Below are 23655 nucleotides of genomic sequence, written 5' to 3' on the forward strand. Positions count from 1 at the left end.
CTATCGTTCTTTACGGTTTGACGACCATAAATGTGGTATCTATTCGTTCGCCAATTTGATTATGGATTGAACATATGTTATATGCCATTTTAAACGTATCTTTACACGCTGTTACGCAAAACCAGAAAGGCTTCGAATGATCAGACGGCGTATCGTTTAGCCGAGTCGAATGAACTTTGTTGTATCCGGTTTTGCGCGGTATCGCGGATGTTTGTATTCAAATACAATTTCTTTAACATAAGATATACAGTGAAATTGAAGCACTTTAATGTGTTCCCTAATTCATGGGAAGTTGTTCCCTAATTCATGAAAATATATATGTTACATAGTACGGTTTCATAATATTAAACGACGTCAATGCGATATAGTTACTCATTTTTTTTTTTCTTAACATATACATATACATATTTTTTTCTTAATAAAATTTTATGTTTTATTTAATTTAAAAACAACATAAAAAATTTTTATAAAAATTTAAGAATAGCTGCGAAAGTATTTAAGATAAAATTAGAAATAACACAAGAAAAAATAATTTTTAGCGACATTTCTGTCAAAGAATAATTTATCTTATATGATTGAAAAATCCGTAAATGAAAAGAATGATAACAGTTCCAGAGAATATCTCTTATATAAGACAAAATTACTATTTTCCGCAAAATAAACTCGTGAATCAATAAATCACGACATTTTTTATCTTCGGCGTCCATAGCTTGACGTATTTAAACGAATAATCTGCAAGGTTGCGCAGCACTCGAAATGTTAGAAAGAAATAATCAGTGCAAACGATGAATAAAGGTAGCGCAATTATCGGCAAGCAATTTTTCAGTCGATCGCTTGTACACACTTGTTGATTGCCTTTTTATATCTTTTCGCCGTTTTTTCTATTAAAACATTTATTCAAAAAGATAGTAAATAAAATAAAGGCGCTTAATTCGTTTAAAGTAAAAATAAATTTGCTTTTGCGAATTGGCACAACGCTAAATTTTGCACTTGCAAGAATAAAAAGGTTTATTTTAAATTACTTTTTATATATTTTAAGTATTTTGTTTAATGCGTCAATTATTCTAATCTCTTTTTTTCACAATTTAAAGTACTTTTGTTGAAAATGCCATTTTTAAACTGATAATCTTAACTTACAATCTTATTTTTATCTTTATCTTTTCGCGGTATCAATGTCATATAATTCTTCCAACAATAGATTATTGTTGTCAACTTGCAAAAGTACAAGAATGATTTTTACACGATATATAAAGCTACACGCTATTGAACGATATCATCACGTAACCGCATGTAAATATGTTTCTGACGTACTCGATTATAACTTAGAGGGAAAAAAACAAGTATAAAATGACGCTAACTTTGTTTTTCTGATATGATAAAGCGTGTAATGTGATAATAGTTTATTACGTAAAATTCGCATCAATATGATTACAATTAAATTTGGTAATAAATTTGCGTCGAACAATTCATATTTCTGTAATCGTGTAAATATTATAAAATGATCTGTCAGAGCGAATTAGAAAATGAATATTCTTGGATATTTTGATCGGCAGGAATAAATATACGCGTCATAAATTCATATTTTCTGCTAAATTAACATTATGCAATATGCATCCGTAATTATTAATGTGTAATGACGACGATGTTATCAAATATAAATTATCTACTCGTACTTATATATCATGCGCGTTTAAATGGGCGCACATTTCATACACTTGTTTATACTCTTGTTATTTCATAGCTTGGCATATTCACAAAAATATTGTAGTATGAAATTCACCATTTTGTACATATACGAGATATCTAACGAGATAGAAAGGCAATAACCTTAATACATAATGATTTCCAGATGTGCTTATCAGCATGCGTGATTATTGAATTAGGAGATGACATCACAAATTAGATATAACCATGTATTCCTTTGTCTCTTTCAATCCATTCTATTATCGTTATATAACATTGACATATAGGTTTCAACGTATTCTACTAATGTCATTCTATAATTTCCCACCGATTTCATATGCAAATACTGTCATTGATAACCTTTGTCTTATTGATCTTTACTCAGCTCGTGGATGTTGAAGTCGCATAAAGTTTGTTGATAATTATATTTCTCTCTTTTTACTTTTTTTATGTGCTAAAAATTGCATTCAACTTTTGATGTTCTTCTCGGTAACAAAATATTTTCTTTCTTCGAAAATTGAAGGCTATTTCAAAACTGGAGGATAATAACGCTCAAGTCGCGGTAAAAACATCCGCGTTACGATATTTTTTGTTTTGACCATATAATAGACAAAGGAAAAGACTAACTTCCTGGAAGTGGCATAGCAACACGTCAGACCCGATTAACTAGATAGAACGGACAGCCACAACGTGGATGATAAGATTGAAGCCCCAAGTATACAAAAAGAAATAGCTCTCCCTTTGGATGGCGCTTATTGATACTTGTTGCTGCAGCGTTGTAACGACCTTTCGCCTAACAACCATTTATCGAGCGTCAGCGAGGGGAAACATTAGACGTTTACAAATAAATTATTTCATCATATCCGCAAGATTTTCATGGCCGTGCAGGATAAAAATATCGAGCGTTAAGTCGAACGTGCGTTTTTTTTATTTTAATAGTTGACGTTAATCGATTTTTAAATAATTACGCGATAAATTGCATGATTTAAATCGTGACTGAGAAGATTTTAAAATTTAATTGTATAGAGTGTCGCAGAAATAGCTTCAAGAATTTTTAGTATCTATGTTGAAGGCAAATTAAGGTTAATAATAGTTGATTTGTGTATCAATCGCGGGGTATCAATTTTCAATAAATAGCAAAAAAATTGACAGAATATAAATAGCCTCCAATTATCGATTTTTTTTATCTTATCTCGAAATGACATTGTGATTTGACAGAAGGACCGGATTTGCACTTTTTCACGTTTCCAAATGGCTCGAGAGTGTATGACGTGATACGAACGTTGAAATAAATTCCGCCTATTTATAATCTGCGCTCCGCTTTTAAACGCCTCGGCCAAGGCGTAACACATTCTAACGCGGGCGCCGATAGCCACGACGTCGTTGCATTACTCATCGCGATTGTCTTGCGCACAGTATAATGTATAGTGATTCGACGGCTTGTACATCAATAAATCTTTAAATAAATTATTTTATATTTAGATACTTCGTGATCTCGCGCGTTGCTCAGATAAACGTTGTTATTTCGAGTCGAACATATTTCAAAGGAAACATGCATTACTCAATGCATTCTCTAGACATTTATTTTAACGAAATTGGAAATCTTTCTTGATTAGTTGATTATTACTCTTTGCTGATTATTTGTTACGATTTTAAATATATAGATTTTGCTACGTAGGTTGTTACGTGACTTTTGGACCGAGTAGCTTAACTTAACGAGTTAGTAAGTTTTCGTAATATGATCATATAATAATCTGGCTAGTTTCAACACGTTGTAAAGGCCGGACATAGTGGTGTTGTGCGAAATATACTTACTTCCTCGTTGATACGGTCAACAATTATTTAAAGGTCGTGGACGTACGCCAAAGACCATTGTACTCGACAGGTCAGTACAATGTCCGATGAAACTCGCGTAGCATCCAGAGAATTTGCAAAATTTAAATGATCAAAATTGTATTAATTTTTAATTTTGTATGATAAGAGTAACATAGAAAATTAAAATTAAAGCTAAATTAGAAATGAGAGAAAAAAAAGAGAGAAAGACAGAAAGAAATTCCGCATTGTAGTAAATGAATTATGATATAATGAATAGATAGTGATGAGAAAGTATTTAATCATAATTTTTTATTCATTAAATTTGTAATTTGTCCGTGTGTAAAGCATAGTTTAGTTTTGTGCGTGTACCTATAATAAATAAACTCGATTGCCCGACGTCATATGCCGTGCAAATATTAACAGAGAGAATTGAGTTACGTGCGTTGAGGAAAACTAGTAGAACCGAACTAATTAATAATGTGCGTATTTGCGTCATTACTATTTCGCAAAGTCATCGATTATATAATATTATATTTCCGGCCATAATGAATCATCGCATAGCAGTATAACAATACTTTCAGCTGTACAAAATTTGTACAACGGTAAAGTTAACATATTTCTTTATATAACTTGAAAAATGGTTTGAGAAGAACAAGTATAAACTAAAGAGAAGGAAAAATATCTTTGTTAAATTATTATATACTTACTTTTATGTCACGTTTGAAAATATAATATATATGCTATTTGAGAAAACATGTTTATTAGTGAATGAAATTATCTGACTACGATTTTTATTTATCACATATCGCACGCGATAGAAATAATGAAATTTTCCTACGAATGTTGCCGATATCGTATCTTGCCGATATCGATAATGTTGCCAAGAATACTGTAAAAACAAGCATGTGGCATTTTTCAAGAGAATTCTCGATAATTTGAATTTCTTTATAATGTTTTTTTATATTATCTTCTTTCCATTAATCGCCTGTTTAGTTTCTTTACTTATAATTTGTGACTGGAGTGCTTGCTTGCATCTTTTATTCCATTTTCGAGGAATGAGAAGTACGTTCAACTTTATGCATCTCGCGTCGCGCGTCTAAATTGCAATTACGAAAGTGGAATACCGAGAAACACTCGTGCATATATTATCTGTGAATATTGCGAGGGAAACAGAAACATTATCCTAACAATGTGCTCAATGTCAATGTCATATGCTGACATTATCATCAATTAACTTGAGTTCTTTTCAACAACTGAATAGTTATCTATACTGCAGACAAGTAATGTGGAATACGCGATAACGCGATATCCGGTGTTACGACTCCATTATCAGGAATCTATCTTGAATAATAGTTATTCAAGATTCACTAAACGCGCAAGTCAATATATTATTATATAAAATCTATAAAGTTAATTGAAATTAGTCCCGTTAAAAGCAAGATATTATAATGTTTATAGTTTAAAGATGCCTCAGGAATGGACACGATTATAAATAATACTAGTATTATTACAGGTTTAATTATAGAAAGAATACTAAAAATATAGTAATTATCGCGTGGGTTGAAGAAAGGAAAGATATTTATCGCTCGGAACACAAGGAAAGATATTTGACATTCTGATTATTATCTCAGTCGCGTGGTCGAAAATATTTAACAGCGCGTTCCGAAATGCCAGCTCAATTCGACGCATTTCAACGTTCTCGTTGATGTAACATTCCCATTATTGCGGTCGCTATACAGAATGCAGCAATCGCTCGAGCGAATGACGTCAACGTCGAAGCGTTAACCGTGCGTCGAATCGGGACAACGCGGGTAAGTCGATCGTCTGTCATTTCCATCTCCGTCGCCGCGCCCCCACCGTCCACCCTCGCAAATTCATCCCGGCTATCAGCGGGGCGGTGGAACGCCGAATGAAATCAGCGACGCCGCGCGTCGCGTCGCCCGCGTAACGGGGTAATGACATAGCAGTTGCTACCAGAGGAGTACGTCGCTTGTGCGACGTACTTCGTTCGTTTACCAGTGTTTCCCAATTTAAAATTCAACATAAAAGAAAAATTTATAAAACAGAATATTAGATATATTTTCGTTTTTTAATTTTTTTATTTTTCGAGTAATAATAAGGCATTGAATTTTTCAATGTTGTAAATTTCATGTGTAAGATTTATTGGCTGAAATTTATAGTTGAAGAATACTGGTCAATAATTTTTGAGATACAACCATTCTAAAAAAGCATTCTTTATTGTACATAATACACGACATATGTTCAGCCAATATTTTGCAACAGAATCTAAAACAAAACTCTTTGCAAAACTACGTCCATCTCTTTTTATAAAAAGATTTTACATGATTAGAATAAAAGAACTATAGAAATCGTTTTTTTAAATACTTATTAAAGCAGAAAATTTAAGAATAGTTTTTAAAGATTATTTTATTTACAAAAATAAATTAAAAATTTTTTAGACAACACTAGCTTTTTCGAAGCTTAATTGTTTTTGAATTCCCATCAAGTTTCATAAAGAATCATGTCCGGCAAGCGTATGTCTATAGCATGTGATGCTTGATAAAGTGTGCCAAAATCGAGCAAAGATAATATCGAACAAATCAATAATGTCATGAGATCATCTGTCAACGAACATCTATTACGAAATCCTGGCGATTTCTGTTTGGGAAGCACTGATTTACGCATATATTTAAACGAGTATGCGTCTCTCACACAATGGCGTCCACCCACCCCGTCTATCGCCTACGCAATTTCGCGTTGCGCCCACGCAAATTGTGTACGACGCAACAGTCTAGCGTAGCTCAAGTAAGCATAGGCGCCGGCGTCCCTCGAAACTCAAGAGATATAAACAGGAAGTCAAGTCAGGCGCCACCGATGTATAGGGTGTCTCCATATTATCACGTCATTCCGCTTTAGACATGAGAAAAAAGGGTGTTATAATTAAAAGTAAATCAGTTTAAATGTACTTTAACTTTAATGAAAGTTTAAGTGGCGGCTTTGCTGCCAAGATATTTGATGTTAAAATGTCAAGATGATCAATTCAGGTAATAGATATATTTCTCTACTTTTCTACATAAAATAGATGTTATTTGTATCTTCTTGATATAGCAGCGAAGGAAGTGTCACGCTTGAATAAAATATCCATCATACCTTTTCCTACCGCTAGAATGATGGGAATTTCATTATAATATATTTGCTTTAGATCTGTCAAGAGAAATCGACGTCTGTAGTGATAACGTACAGGTACGCGTATCTTTTACACGACAAAAAACGACGCAGCTCAGCGTTGCATGTAACGTAGTTGGTTGGAGATAACGCGTAGGAAGAGCTTACCGAGCCGTTGCCAGGCAACCAATTGACCCAGATAGCTGGGTGTCGGTCGCGAACACAGTTGCCCCCCTGCGAACAAAGTTGCCCAGGGCGTCTCGTTGTCGCCCAGGAAGTTGTGGGGGTTGTGGGGTAGACAGTCGAAGGGGATGGTAATTCGTGGGATTGACGAAAAAGAAAATGTCAAGGTATGGGCAATGAGGGGGTGTAAAGTCAGTATAATTTGAATGAATTTAATCTCCCATGGTATAAATACGGCAAAATTTAATCCCAGCGTCAATTGTATTTCATTAGCACGAGTAAATAATGAAAATGTTCATACTGACGAGGTTGTTCAAATATAAGTCTCGAATGTCTGTGATTTAAGAATAGCACCTTTATAACATTTTCGTTTTTAATTATTATTTAATTCTAAAAAATAGCAACTCTCCTGAATTTTTAAAGCTTTATGTCGCATTATCCTCGGGTTATCGATTTTAGATTATAAATTTATATAGGGAAAAGATTATAATAAATATTTAATTAATTACTATCGATTTGATAAATTGACAGCATAATATTAGAACAAAGTAATCCATAAAGTAATCGAAGTAATTAACTTTTCTAAAGAAAAAAATGGCACATTTCCTTCATTTATTTATTTACGCTCTTATTCTTCCTGCATTTCAGTTTTATTCGTTGCTTTGCTTCAAGATGAAACTTGAATCAACCCTTGAACTTTAATCAACTCTTGCTCTAACCACGCAAGATATAAAGTTTCACTTCATTCCTTATGTCTTGCATCTCTTTTAATCGATTCTACGCTCACCCGGTGTAGTTAAGAAATGTTGCGGTGAAATATTGCACGAGATAAAACTCTCCGCTTTAATTTATTTCCTTTTGCAATCATAGAATCGATATTTTATGCTGGCACAACTAAAATTAACATTGCTTCATTACGCTCTTCTATTTGTTTAAACAGAACAGAAAACCGCTGATTAAAATTGTATACATAATCATTGGTGTACGTTCTGAAATCATTATAATTACTGGGTTTACTCATTTTGTTTATTGGGTTGGTTTATGTTTTACCATGTTTTACTTAAATTTTCAAATATTAAAAATAGTTGTTTTTACGCAAAAAAGCGAATAAATATTGAAAAAATGGAATAAATACGAAAAATTGATTGCACAATTATTGTAATAAATATTTTTGTTTTTGAATATTCTTTCTCTCTCTCTCTCTCTCTCTCTCTCTCTCTCTCTCTCTTCCTGTGCATTCTGCATCGGTTTGTGCGGAATGCTACTTTCTGGATAATTACTTTAGCTTGTTCGAAGTAGAGATAAATTCGTTAACTAGATAAACATCTCGTACGCGAATCCACTCTTTTTATTTTCTATTCTTGATTAATTGCAATCTGAGAGTAATCAACATTTTCTAAATCCGCTACGATTGATGACCGATTCACCGATATTGAATACACGGCGTAAAATATCAAACGCATAACTGCTCAAGATATTTCTCATAAGGAAAAAGGCAAAGCTGTATAGCTTATCAAAACTGATCTTTCTCTGGAAAAATAAAAGATAAATATTTTCGAAATTTTATTTTGTTCACATATAATTTGTTCGTTTTGTATAATTTATTTACATTACATAGCATAATTAATGTACACGGCATGCTTCATTGAAAAATATCAGATGTTAACTACGTGTTTCGTATACAAATACTTTCTTAGAAAGCACTTTTCTTTTGTCCGGCTAAGCTTTCGTAGCGAGAGATGGGCGCAATGCTCGTTGTGTATACCTGGCATGAATCATGAAGCGAATCCTTGAAAGGAATTCTATGTCGTAATTGTTACATTCTCACAAATATAATCGCCACACTGCCGGTCGATAACGATGGGCGACATCGCTGAAATTCGCATAGTGATAGAAGTTGCGCGTCTTTCGTATCTTTTCAAATCAATTCTCTCTTTTAAAAATAATATCGCTTATTTTGACAAAGTTGATTTCTACGATAAATTTTTTCAATAATTGGAGCAATTTTCTCTAATAAATTATCAGATGGTACCTAAAACATTCCAAAGCATTTTCAATAAGTTTTTCTAACTACTTTATATTTTCTAAAGTTTACATTGTTTCTTTTTTATTTTATATTAACCAAATAGTGCGTTTCATCAATTTTCTTTAAATTTTGTGCTTTTTACGTATTCAACGATATGGCTTTAGTTGTGTGATTTAACTCAGTATTATTTAACGTATTACTCCGGTACATTAACGTGTTTTACATAACACTTCATGAAACAACATGTCTCGATGATGGCCATCGGCGCCCGCTAATGCGAAAAGCACGGCGCGTCGGCGGCGACGTCAGGAAGCTACGACAATGCCGTCAGGACGTCGTTATGTGCCAGAAAATGATAACGTCGGTTACTCCGGGTAAAATTAGGTCGGAAATGCCGGTCACGGATGCCGCGTATACGGCATCGCAAAAAAATCTTTGAAAATATTTTGGTTAAAAAAGGTGAGGTAAAATGCATTTTTAAAGTTTAATTTTAAAATTTTTGCTGAAATATGAACGACACAGGTGAATCCTTTTATGTAAAATCTTACGTGAAATAAAATATAAGTATACAATTTATACAAATATAATTCTAACAAATTTTAATAAACGTAACCGCTTTTTGCGTAATTATAACTCGAGTTGCATTAACGTAAGACTCTATAACGTAGATGGATAGAAAGAAATTGCAATATAAGAAACTTGATATTATGACAAAGTTCGTTGAACTTATCTAAATCTGTTGTAATAGATAAAACTGATATTTATACAGGCAGACCTACTTTTATCCCTCTTTTTATCTTGATTGCTAGCGTGTAACGCGCGCTACATACCTTTTACGTCAATAAAATAACAGATGCATTTCTGTGCATATTTATTTCGATCAGTTGCGCACCGCTTACGCATGCACAGGTGTTATTACAATATGTTCGTTATCGAAAATGGCACTGACGTTGATCTCTGATTTATACAATATTCTGTTTGTCCTACTCAATGATTTCTGTCATTGCTTGGTAATGGAATAACACGCTGCTCTCGTCAATAATCATTTTCGTCGGGACTGCAAGTGCAGCTGTTGTGACATTATTATCGTTAACAAACGCTTCATTATCGTTAATTTATTACTTACTTCCATTTGGGTTTGAAACAGTACACATATACCATGCGTTTCAAAACTATTGTTAATTTTTATTTATAAATGTGAATATGTATATATTTTAGATTTTAAAAAATTTGGTTGGAGAGAGTCTAAATCAACTAAAGATTAAAAGATTTATTTATAAAGATTAACACTTAAATTTTCAACTTTTTACCCGTATTATGAGAACACAATTTTTTGGTAGAATTATTCTTCTCTTATTGTTAGATTCTTTTGCATTACTGATAGTTGGACAAAAGTTGGCAATTTTAAGACACGTAATTAAGAGATAGAGTTTTGATAAGTTCTACATATAAAAACATTAATAAAAAGAGAATGGAACAGCTAATTTTGAAAGTACAGAAGGGCAAATAGTTCACCAAGACACATCAATTAACGTACATATTGTTAGTTATTCCTGGCGATAGTGACATAGATTAACGGTAGTAAGTACTTCTGGAAATGTACGATCCCCCGCAAGTCTGCACTTAACACTATTTATCTTTATAAATTAATTAACAGCTCGAGTCAAATAACAACCCGCTTGAAAATGAATTATTATTCTCACGCTTCCGGTGTCGCGATCTTGCCTCATCGGGCTTTTCTGCTTTTCTTGCGTTCGGTCAATGAAGATGTGTAATTAGCAGTCACAGGATCCCCCTCAGTGCAACGCAACGCGACAGACTAGACGCGTAGGCACGTATTTCGCGTGTAGAGAATCGCATTCGTATGTCACGTATGTACGTTTCAACCGCATCCTAAATAGTAGAAGAGCCGCAGGTTGTCGCGCGCGGTATGCGTGTGCTGAGTGTGATATACCGGTTGCTCTTGACATTATAGCAACATCATCCGCGCGCTTAGTGATTTGTTACTTCGTATCGCTGGCGTGGCTTTTACAACGACGTCTAAATGCCCAAGGCATTTTCGTAATAGCGATGGACATGCTTAACGTATAACGTAATATTTGGCGAAACCTTACCTATGCCCGGTGCACACTAATTCTGATAAATGGCGCTCATCAGCCGGCTCCACCTCTGCGGTGACGAAACATTGAGGCATTAGATGTTTTTTTTCGCCAGCTATTCGAAAGATCTATTAGCGTCAGGCGTTACGTTATCCGGAAAAGAATAAGGTCAGCGGGCTGAATACGTAGAAATTATTAGGCATTTTCTCCACCGAATGCAGTTATCAACTGATGTAATGAAGTTTTCAACGCGCAGACAGAACAATTGATAATATGTGATCCGTAATCGTTACTGTCAAGCCACTTGATACGTTAAAACAAAGCTTGTCAGTATTCATTAATGCGTTTGTTTCGTAATCAACCCGTCAAGTTGCGCGAGAGGGCTTACAGCGCGGTGTAAAAGGAGATTATTTCTGCCGGCGCAGGCTGCGCATTCGCATTCGATTGATTGGTGTCTTCTTCTAGCTCTATCTGACGGTCAGTCGCCGGGTGTAATGCGCGAAATCGATTTCCGCGCGTTTTTCCTTGAAACATTTATTCCTTCCCCGGGCTTCGCCAGGACGACCTGTTATGAGGCGAAGTATAGATCGATGTTTATTTCGCGACGCTATTATACCCGACAAACGCAATTATATCGCCACACCAGGTGACGGCACACAGTAAATCCCACGAGATGTGGCGCTCAATTTTTTAAGAGTCCTCATCGATCCTGCGCTAGTAAGACAAGGTCACCGTCTCGGTTCACGATATTGCGAAATCGCGTTCCGCATTCTTTTCTGATTACTCGCGTCAAAACTTCTGCGCATTTTTACTAAACGGAAACCTACTCTCGCACCTTTTCACAATTTATAGCGGAAATCCATCAAAGAACAATTAAATTCACTGACGCTCTTATAGATTAAGCTATCCTCGTAAATTTTTTCTCAAAACATGTGCTGTGAAAAATCATTTTTCTTTGAAGAATCGCACAGATATTGTTTATCATTAGATCCATTCGCTGCTTTGGATTGGGACCAACCCATTTAACGTTATAAGAAGCAAGCATTGTTTTTATAATCGCGTAAGCTTTGCGATAGAATGAATTGTAGGAGGTGCGCGTATGTGTCGAGAACTGCAACTTTCGAGAGGAACGGGGACAATTTTAAGACCTGTTCCTTCAACAATTCGTTCGAGCGAGTAGATAATGGCGCCAGCGTGAATGTAGTCAACCTTGTGCGTTACGTACCACACCCTGATTCTGGATGCAAAAGCCGAGAGCTCGGTTTTCACCAGTTTCAAACACTGGAAGGCCGTAAGTGACAGGAAAATCGATTTTTATTTTTCGCTGCGTCACGTCGGTAGTTTCGTTATTTCTCTCTCTCTCTCTCTCTCTCTCTCTCTCTCTCTCTGTTTTTTTCTATTTTTTTTATAGCGTTGAGTTTTATTCGCATCGTAACATTTATCTAGTGATCCAACATGCAACTTGACATGCTGTTTTACTGAATGTTCAATAAGAGTACGAATATTATGTATGTATACTTTCGTCCATGCATTCGATCAACCTGTCCGTTAAATTATTGATAATCTGGCTGTAATTGATACGTTTGAATCCGTGACAGTTTATATCGACTGTGACTTTCAGTGTAACCGAATATTACTTTGACTGCTTTAGCGCGGTCAGCTTAGAGAACTGTTCATACAGACAAGCGACGTAACACTGGTGCGTGCGCTGCTCGCCATTCTCTCACGTAATAGTATCGGCGAACCCGCATTGACATTTAGTTGGCACACATTTTATGATCATGTAGTTATTTTACTACATTATATCTCATAATGTAAAATGATGAAATATGGGAAGTAATTTATAAGGAACATTATTTGCAGCTACTACCTTCCAAGTTATTAAAACTCTTTCATAATGTTTGTCGCTGACATGTTTTCTACTTTATTACATCTAATGTGCTTCATTTTCAAACAAATTATCTCATTAATATCTGATTTTTAAGTCAATAACGTAATATAACAAGGAACGAATTTCGCGAAATTAATTGCATGTATACTTTTGAAGATAACAACTTGTATATTTGGAATTTAGATCGATATTCTCATTTGACATTATCAAGATAATAATTTGCATTCAAGAACCATCTTTCGTGCGATATTGTTCGTACATTAACTAGTCGAGTGTCGACAACTAAATTTACATAATTGTGAATGTGGAATACATTATGTTATATATTTTTAAGCTTCCAGGAAACTCTTCGCGCATATTGACTTCTTTATCAATTCAGGAAGTCTCCTTACACTTAGCGTCTTCCTTCTTGCCGGTGTCTTAATGGCATTATCGGTTACAATGGTTTAACCACAATATTATTCCGTTCCTTAATCGTCCAACATAGTGTTTTGTGATAAAAACCGGCGGCTTTGACGATAAGCATTTAAAAACTTTCCGATGTTCCCATTTAACATTCGCAAACGGTATGGTATTAATCGAATTGCAAAGTTCGATTATTGAAGGGGGACAACCGAATGAATTTGATTATTGTGTCATCGCGTTGTGCAATTTCTCATTTTGCGCGAGACAAATTTGCAACTTTTTTTAATACTGGATTTTACTGTGTGATATTGTGTCAATAATTTTACATCATAAATAAAAAATTGTACAAGGAGACGCGAAGTGAGAAGTTAAGAAGGCGTTTCTCGTGAAACAGGTCTTGACACTGTCTAATTATACGGTATTTACGTCGTAAGAAATGTTAATCGTAGAATTGAAATGCGACATGTGGCCCGTGAGGTCGTGCGTTTCACAAAAATGGCGGGGCGCGATTCGGTAATCCGACCGCTTAAGTTGTCGTTTGACGATCCATGGTTGACGGCTTGGTCCGCATTGCACGTGTCCCAGGAAAGTTGCAACTGTATTAGCAACAGGTGTCGTATAAGGATCTCCGCGCCGCGTCATCGACAAATACATCGATCGCAGCGATTCCGAAAAGTCGAAAGCGCATATAAAATTACGGCGTCGTCGATCCGCGGACTACCGCAAAATTTTTTTTATGTAGCCTTTCAAAGTACGTTGTATATTTTGGTAAATCGATACAAAATTTCCAGCCTTTCCAGAGTTTGCGTTAATTGCAGGGTGTCGCGTTGCTAAATTGCGCGGGGTTAAATTTCAACGAGAAATTATAACCCAATATAGCGCGAGATTAAAGAGTTCCAGTATAATACGGAATTTTATTTAAGCACTTTTTTTATGTTGTATTTTAATATATACGAAACACAAGTAAAGTCTATGAATTTTAATAATGTACATCATTATATTATTTGTAAGACTTGTTATTCTGGACTATCAAAAATATTTGTTTCTGCACGTTTTATATATTTAATTAAAGTTTGCTTAATTAATAATCTTCAATCTAAGATATTTATTAAATAAGCTTTCTTAATTGTTTTCTTAATAGCTTGTTTGGTCTAAAATCTTAAAAATTTCAATATTAAATCGCTTCTTAATCAGGCTACATTCACTTGATATTATTTTTGATGAGATACCGCGTAATTTATGCGCATAATTTATGTCTCTCCGAAATCAGTAGCAGGCGTTAGCACGCAGTTCTAACTTTCCATAATTAATCAAACTCACGCCTATCGTGAGTGACATCCGTAGTTGCTTGTGCTGCGATCAATTTATGGTGACCGTGTCACTCTTGTTATTCAGTCGTTTGTGATAGAATATCATGGCGATAGGCGAACAGATCTTTCATAAGGGGTCATAAGGGAGAACGCACGATGTATCGTGTCAGGGATCGCCAGCGGCAAAGCACATTTGCGAGAATTTCAATGATATCCTTGAGACGAGTTTCTCGTATCCTTCTAGCGTCGACATTTACGCAAAATTCTAACCTTCAAGGAATCGTTATTGTATTATAGCGAACTTGAAAATCTAACATGTGGATAGGAAATCAGGATTCCAAGTAAGGTTACGTGCGTACACAAATGTATACGCGAATACGAATGTATTTTAATTCGTACGATAAAAATAAGCCGTGAGATAAAGCAATGACATAAATAATATTTCTTATATTGAAAAATAAAAACGGATTTATAAGAGTGATATAAAATTTTTAGTTGTACAATTATTTTTTTACTAATTATTTAGTTATATTATTGTATTATTCTATAAAGAACAATATTTATAACTTTGTATTACACTAAATAATTTTGTATTTTGAATATTAGGAAAGGCGTTTCAAACTTGCGTAAACAACTCAAAACTATCACACGTTATCTTCCACTTTATCAGTCTGAAAACACATTTTATCAGTCTAAAACGTTCTTCGCAGGGGAGCGGAAAATTCCAGCACATCTCGACCTCGTGAAAGTTGAACGTTACATATTTAATCGATCACGGATGACCTTCTAAAGAAAGGTCATAGTCCTCGTTGCTCCGGTAATCACAATGAAGCGGAAACTGTAAGAGCGTTGCGCATTACATTTTCTAAGCACTTTCATCTCAAGGAGGAATCAAACTGCTTCTTTCCGAAAAAAAATTTGATTGAGTAAAAACGCGGGATGTTACTTAAATAATTGCTTATACAAAATCTAACTTATTATATAAAAGTAATATTAAAGTAATATTAAAGATATTTTAAAGAATTTGTTACAAGCAAAAAGACATAAATGTCTAAAGGACTGCACGATTTATTTTAAATATTCCTTTAAAAATAAATAGGAAGGATATTATTATAAAAATGAAAAATACTTATTATTCAGAAACTATTTTATGAGAGGTATTTACATATGAAAGATATAGATAACTAAGTTTATATTTGCCTCTTATTAAAATTTATAATGCTTCAAACTGGATTTATATTACTTTCCACTTAAGCGGCTTATATGAATATTTACTATTTTTAAATACTCAATGTACTTTAAAAGCGAACGTTGCACATAGTGCATATCGTATAATATATAATATTTTAACATATTTTCTATATTATTTCGATTTTTTATGACGCCAGAAAAAAAGAATTAATATTATCAAATCAATTTTCATCTCATGCGAAATATCACATAGATATATTGCAACTTCGCGATTACGATAGTTCATGTTTTTAGCTAGAAACGAAGTACGCATTGGAATTCGCACTGCTGGTGTAAACCCATAGAGCAATTATTCATACATACGTGCTGTACTTTCATGCTCGCATTATTACTTATTGTAATAACGCGAGTATACAATCACATGCCTACATTTTACCATTTCGCAATTGAAATTTTTTTTTTCGATATCTCAGCGCTCAGTATTATCTATAAAAGCAGCGATCTGACTGTACGAAACAAAGTGAAATATACGCATTCGCTTATCATCGATTGCATTCTCACTAACGCTGTGCACGGTTGTGCAAGATTGTCTCACCTACCGTAACGTTCGCGATTTACGGGATTATCTTGCGCAAGATAGCGCGGGTTACACATGTGAAACGGTGTTTTGCTGAAATTGATTCCTAAATTGATTGCTGAATTTCAATATGTAAATATTAACCAAAATCAGATGAACGTATTTGAAAATTTACAAATTAAAAAAAAAGAGGAAGTTATGTAATATCCGTTCGCTAAATTTATTTTTAATTTTGCATAACAATTGTTATTTTATAAATATATTTTTAATAATAATTACAATGTTTGAAAAAGAATAGGACAGAGAAACAAATACTACAAAAAGAAATAATATATAATTTACATACAAACGGTGATTGTGAAATCTCGATGAATTAAACATTAAGAATGCATTATAAAATAAAATAAGAGAATTGATCAAAAGTGGTGATTTTCCATTCAAGTTTGTGCTGCATAAAAATAATCTTAAAACTATTTGAAGAATTCACAGAAGCATAGCAGATCTGGTACGCTCTGTACAAGTTAAAACTTCGACGACACGGCGTAGTTACTGAAACGATATAAATTCTGAGGACGATGAAACGCTCGATCAAGCTGCCGGCCGCAGGTCATTGATTTAGCTGACGATCGCGCTCGTACACTCGCGAGAAGTAGCACCGGCTGTTATAAATTATGCAAAACTTTTTCCCAACCATTTGCGACCGTTGCTTGCGTATCTATCTATTATCGTTGTCGGATTGGATGGAGCGATGCCGCGAGAATCACCACGTGAAAATTCACCGCCCGTTCTTTCTTCATGCTGCTAATCGCGTCACAGTCGCTAAAAACTTCGCGTTGCGATCTTTCAGAGAGAAGAGAGTGTACACAATACAAGCTTCGCTTACGAAACATAATAACGAGCACAGTATAAATACACAGCGACGAAAACAACAGTGGCCGTTTCGACATTGTCCAATGTACATATGATAATTCGTTGTCATGTTCGTTTATTAGCCGATCGAATTGCGATACGATCGAGAGTATATGTTATTCTTTTTTTTTTTTCTGTGAGTCGCGGTTGACGTTTTGATACCGCGGTTGGCGTGTTGATACCGCGGGAAAGCGCCACATCGATCATTTTACACCACACTGGTAACCGATTGACCTATGCCTCTACGCGAATACTACAACCGTCTTTCCCATTCCTGCTCGGTTTATCGAACGGCGGTGGCTATACAGGCTGTCTCGAGCATCGCGTGCGATTTACCGATGAACAAAATCGCGTTACAACATTGCACTGTGCGCGTCGGGCAAAAATAAATGAAGGCTTTAACCCTTAGAAGAGAAGTTTCAGAAGTTAACTTCGTGAAACAATACATTTGCGTGTTTTTTGTGTGTGTGTGTGTGTGTGGCTATAGGTATTTCTCGTTGCGGTGTTTACATAAACGTAACTTCTCAACGCAGTATTATCGTGTGTCAGAGATATGCTGAATTTCTCACCATCGATTATTAGCCAAAAAATAGCAAATTAATCAGAAACTTTCGTACTGTATTTTGCGAATATTGACTCTCTGATTTTTATCAAGGAGCATAACGAAACGTGAGACGGTTTCTAAGATGTCACAAAGAAACACAAGGGTAAATGATTCGAAAATTCTTGTATTACACAGAGAATATGTTCCGAGCACACACAGAAAGGTACTAGCAGAACGCGTATCGAGTTACAATTTCAATTGGTTTGATGAGAAGGATCGCTTTTTTTTCATGTTATTAGAGAGGTCTCGCGGCTTTGATCGATAAACCCGATGGCCTTGATAGACACGTCAGATTTTTCTAACGAAGTAAAAGTGGGCTGCGTGAGAGCCTGCGTGAACACCGACAGATCGCTCGTAGAGTTTTAAGAAATTGCGCGTCGCCGACGGCGTTTGCCGCGAAGGATCGCGGCACGTGTAATCCCATCGCTGTCCAACTATTTAACAACCGAAGACAAAGCGTGTTTCTTGCAGACGATCACATTTGTCGTTCTGGTTCCCAGAAAGTGCTACCTTGGGAATGATGAATTAATGTTTGCCGGAGAGACGCGTATATTGCGTATTTTGGTAACACAATAATGATTACGCAACACAGGATTGGTAATAGAATAAAAAAAAAAAAAAAAAAAAAAAAAAAACAGAATGAGACGACAAATATTATTTTTACTCAATTCTGCGAACGAAATGTACGCGCACGTTTCTTAACATTTCGTATATAAACTTAACATACTTTGTATAATAAAAAATAAAACAAAAGTTATTTAGAGTTCACCAGAATCTTTTTATAAGCAACACTTTTCTAATTTTAAAAGTGTTTATTCTCTCTTTTTGCTCTATTTTTTTAAATTATATTTTTTATTGTGCTGAAAAAAATTGATTTTTAATAATGCAGTAATTTTATATGCTATTTTCAATGAAACATTAGCCTATGTGTAGGACCAATAATAAATACTGAGAATGCAAATCACAGCAGCGAAAAATGTTCTGAAAATTGATCTTGCCGATCTCAGATGTGTGAAGTCGACATTCTAAAATGCAAATTTTTATACGGCATTTGATTGTCCACAATTTTATTATATTTGTCCATACATAATTTCTTTGTCTTAATAATGTAACTTTTTTCTACAAAGTGGACAAAAATAATTATGTATGAACAAATTGGTCAACAAACAAATACCGCTTAAGTTTTATAAAAATTCGCATTTTGGAAAACTAACTTTACAATCCTGTTGATCTCGCTTCGTACAAGAGTCGAGTCGGCGACGTATTCAAGGCCGCTCGAGGCCGGATCGAGAGGCTCGAATTTGTCGATCCTTCTGGTGCGCGATAAAGAAGAAACTCTCGCGAGAAGAAACGAGTGCGTTCGCGTTCCCTTGTATTTATGCGCTCTCTTTCTCCCTGTATTTATGCCTATCTTTCTCGTTCTCCCTCGCGGCTCTCTTTTCACCTCGCCTTCCTCTCTATCACATTCTCTCCGCCGCTCTATCATCGCTTCGCTCCGTCTCGCTCTAGCGTTTTCTTTCTCTCGGTGCGGCAAACCGAGCGCGAACGTCCTTGACGGTCGCTGTAGCGACGGCGCAACGCTGCGTTGCATGCCGTTGCGCTTGTGCGCACTGCCATACTCCTCACCTCTTTTCTGCGTTTTTCTCCTTCTCTCTTTCTCTCAGCTGCACACCGCAAGTCACGAGTAACTCTCCACTTCACCACGCGGATCGTAGTTGCTGCCGTGCACATTACGTCATCAACACCTTCACTTCGCTCGCGCTGTCCGAGCGCGACGACGCTATCTCGTCGTCTCTCGATCTGCGTTCGTGCCCCGGTACACGTCGCGGGTTTTAGAATTAGCGTCGTTGATAAATTTCGCGATCATCGCTTGAATTGTATTGCGGAATTTGCATATTGAGTTTTAGAACTGATGGAAACATCTCTTTATTGCTCTATCGTGATTTCTCATGAAAATTAATATTTAGCCCTTTAATAACCTTAATGCAAATTTTTAATAGCATTAGTCTGGTGAGATCAGTCAAGTCTTACAATTAGTACAATTTTTAATAAAAAAAACTAGCATAAATTGTTTTCAAATTGTTCTCTTTTATCTGAAATTTTTCATAAAATAATTAGAAGATACGCGAAGTCGCAAAAAGAAATGTCCTGAAACATTTTTAAAAACATAGCGAATAGATTTGCCATTTTGCTCGAGGGAAAAATAAACTCGAAAGAACAATTAAATGTACATTTCACTTTATTTTGATATATGTGTGTATTTGCAAATAATATTATCTGTGAAACGATAAAGCGATTGCAGTACCACTAGCTTTGTTTTAAAGAGAAAAAAGGATTGCGGACTCGTCTAGTATCAACAAGTACCGTATGGATACCGAAATTAAAACTTATGGCTTAGCTGAAGCTACTTTCGCGGACATTACATTATCTGGTTCTGAAAGCTTTATTAACTGCGGTGCAAAGTTACCGCTCCAGGTGTAATCCTATCTTGTGTGCTCCGGTATCGTGTAAATTACAAATTGAATACGTGCGCCGCGACTTAACTTGAGCGGGATAAGAGAATGAATTTACCGCGGCTGTAGATTATATTATAATAATATCTGTTAGGTATTACGAATGAAATTAATTTTATCCGGACTTCCACTATTCGCAGTTATATATACGATTCACGACCACTGTTATAAGGACGCAAAAAGGTTAACATAAAAAATACCGTTTACTTTAATATCAGGATATTAACTTTTTTGTTTGAATAATACAGAAAGAGAAAATTTCAGAAAATTTTACAACGAAAGTTTTCCATGACAAATTTCGATATTCGATCTTATAAAGTAGCTCTAAGGTATAAAAATATAACTCCTGGAGCTTTGATGCATAATATGAAACTCCTTGTAGTTGAATACAGAAGTATTAAGATGATCTTTAAATTGTCGTTTATGGCTTCTGTTTATTGGTGAAATTTATGGCTTCTTAGATAAGATATATAAATATCTGAAAATTTTTAGTGATTCGCGCGATCATTCGCGCTTCTTACAATTAGAGAATATGTTCACGATTGCGAGTGATTAAGAAGATTCGCGGTGATCTTTTTTTTACAAACGTCTCTTTCATAGGAAAACGCACTGAACGCGATCGACCTGCGGTCGATCTAAAAAATTTATCATCGTTTCCTTACATTCTTCGGCTAACGATGAATGGCAGGATTGTTACATCGGCGCGCTATAGCGCGTCCGAGAATAGATTAACCGCCGCTTCGATTTAAAAGCACGACCAACACTATGACGTGAAAGTAACGATCTGATGTCGAGTCAATAACCTGCAATAACTGTTTGACCTAAAAATGTCTTCGAAACCCTTGTCGAAGAGTTTTTCCCGTGGATAGTTCCGAAGTGACAGTATTTAGTTTAACGTATGCGGATTGTTTTGCGCCGTACTGCGATATATTAATGAAGGTTAGCATCTGCACAAGCTGAATTAATATCTCTTGCGCGATGTTTCACGATAGCGTGACCACAATCCATTTCTGTAGGTCCGTCTAGTGTCCTACTTGCGCCATCCTCGTATACTCTATCCCTTTCCTCTTCTAGTTTCTCTCTCCCGTTCTCTGGACCCTTTTTCCTCGATCGTAGATCTTCGGCCCCCGCAACGACAAGATCTCGTTTTTCGTCGACCGACATGAACAGCAGAGTCGATGTGAATAAAAATGAACTCGTATGTGAGAAATCTAAAATTTTGACTTGCAATCAATTTTCTATTAATAACGCGTGTGCGAAATTATAATCTGAGTGACTATATTTGGTGTCACTTTGATATTTGAGAGAATGCGCTCGGTATATTTAATCTAATCTCAATATTATAAATCTTTCATTATTTACAATAAAATTATATATATATTAAAAACGATAGATCAATTAAATAAAAAAGATTGCATTTTGCATATATAATTGAACCCTTTCGTTTTAAGCGCTGTTTTGATTTTTATCGTGAAATTTCTATAGACGAAAGTCCTGTAGTTTAGATGTAGAAGTGTACACTTTGATCATGAAAGTATAAACTCCTTTGTATTCGCACTACGTTCATTGTAACTTTAATATCAAACTTCCAACTTAAGTTTAATATCAAAGTAAATGCTTGCAATCAAAGTGTGTGCATTTAAATTCAGTTAAAATTTTATTCATACCGTTTATCATATCTCATTATTAAGCTCATCGCGGACTTTCCTTGCGATATTGAAACAAAGAATTTCTAATTCATCCGTTTTACCCAAATCCATGATTATTACGCAGATAATATTTAAATATCCGAGTATTATCCGAATAAACGTTTGTCAATGGCGTTATTATCTTTTGTAGACAGACTCTTACGAAATTTTAAGAAATTTATTTCAGTTTTATATAAAATTGAAATTCGAGTTTTATGAGATTAATATTAACGTTTTCATATTAATTCTGTCAAATTAATCGTTATTAAGTGCTTCAATATTCATTATCTTTTTATATATATAGCTTTGATTTTGACGAGACGTCATGATTAAAAACCTACATGAATGACAGTACGATGGAAATCTGGAAAATACGATAGTATATATAAAGTAGGACGAGAGCTCTTGGAGCGCGGAAGGACGTATTTAGCCTATAGATTGCAAGAAACAGATGGCTATAAGCTCTTATCTGACATCGATATCTATAGTTCGCCGTTTCTAGAAGCTGTTAGAAACGGCGAAGCACTTCCGAACGCGGGACTGCCGTAATATATAGAATCGAGAAGAAACAATACTATTCGAGAATTGCAATGATTCGAAGATAAAAAGCGCAAACAAGACCGCGTAACGAGTCGAAATTGTCATACTTATAGACAGAAGTAATTGATCTGATCATTACGTAAGAGCTGCTGGCATAGGAACGTCGCAACATTGTCTCGCAGTGCATATTGCACACTCCGCATCTCACAGTAATCGCAATACAGTAATACTGCCATAATCCAGTTTGATCCAGCTTTACAAAAATATGTTGGAAATAATTCAACTCTGAGAAATTTGTAAAATTTATCATTTTGGCATAGTTTGGGATTATGAGGTGTTGGAATACTTTAACAATATTTTATCAGGCTTCTAAAAATACGCGAATAATTGTTATTACACTGATGCAATATTTTCAAGAAGAAATTGTGTATAAGATACGTATATTGTACCAATCCCGGCTTTTCTCAAACGCATTTAACCAAAGCAAAGTAATTTCGTTGAGGAAAAGTTATTTACTTGTATGCATCAAGATAAAGTTTTAGAAATCTAAAATACTTTCGAGTCATTAGGCGGGTAAGATTATGACAGCTGAAGAGTTGAGCAAAGAAAGGAAGATGTACAATGCTAACATCGGAAAATCGCGGAAGTCTCAGCGTAGCGATCGATCGCGCAACACGTCGGTCGCTTCTACTCGCGCGTCGTAGCCTACTCTCTCTTTCGAACTCTATCCCCGCGATCCCACGAGCGGCGGCGGAGAGTCCTGGCGGCTCCAAAGAGCTCGGCGGCGCGAAAGAAATAAAATCCGGGCGTTCATACACGCCGTTGTAGCGCCGCAGACGCGCGTAAGAGAAGGAAAACCGAGGAAGGATAAAGTGCGCGCGGCAACGGCCGACGCCAGGGCAGCGGAGCGAAGCGTAGAACTCCGCTACGAGAGACGATTTATCATTTGCCGGCTGGCTGCGCGCTTCGTGCCTCCGTTCCGAGTCTCTTGCGCGCGTCGTGTCGCATATACGACGACGAACTCCGAGATCGGATCGAGTCGCTCGCGTTGCAACT

At 35.5% G+C, this 23655-nt stretch overlaps 1 protein-coding gene across 3 annotated transcripts in view; it reads left to right on the top strand.

Moving 5' to 3' along the window:
• LOC105673872 (terminal nucleotidyltransferase 5C) overlaps positions 1–23655 on the top strand; it is a 105840-nt gene that overhangs the window by 26366 nt on the left and 55819 nt on the right. The window lies entirely within an intron of this gene.

The sequence above is a fragment of the Linepithema humile genome, chromosome 2 (assembly GCF_040581485.1).
Source record: "Linepithema humile isolate Giens D197 chromosome 2, Lhum_UNIL_v1.0, whole genome shotgun sequence".
NCBI lineage: Eukaryota > Metazoa > Arthropoda > Insecta > Hymenoptera > Formicidae > Linepithema > Linepithema humile.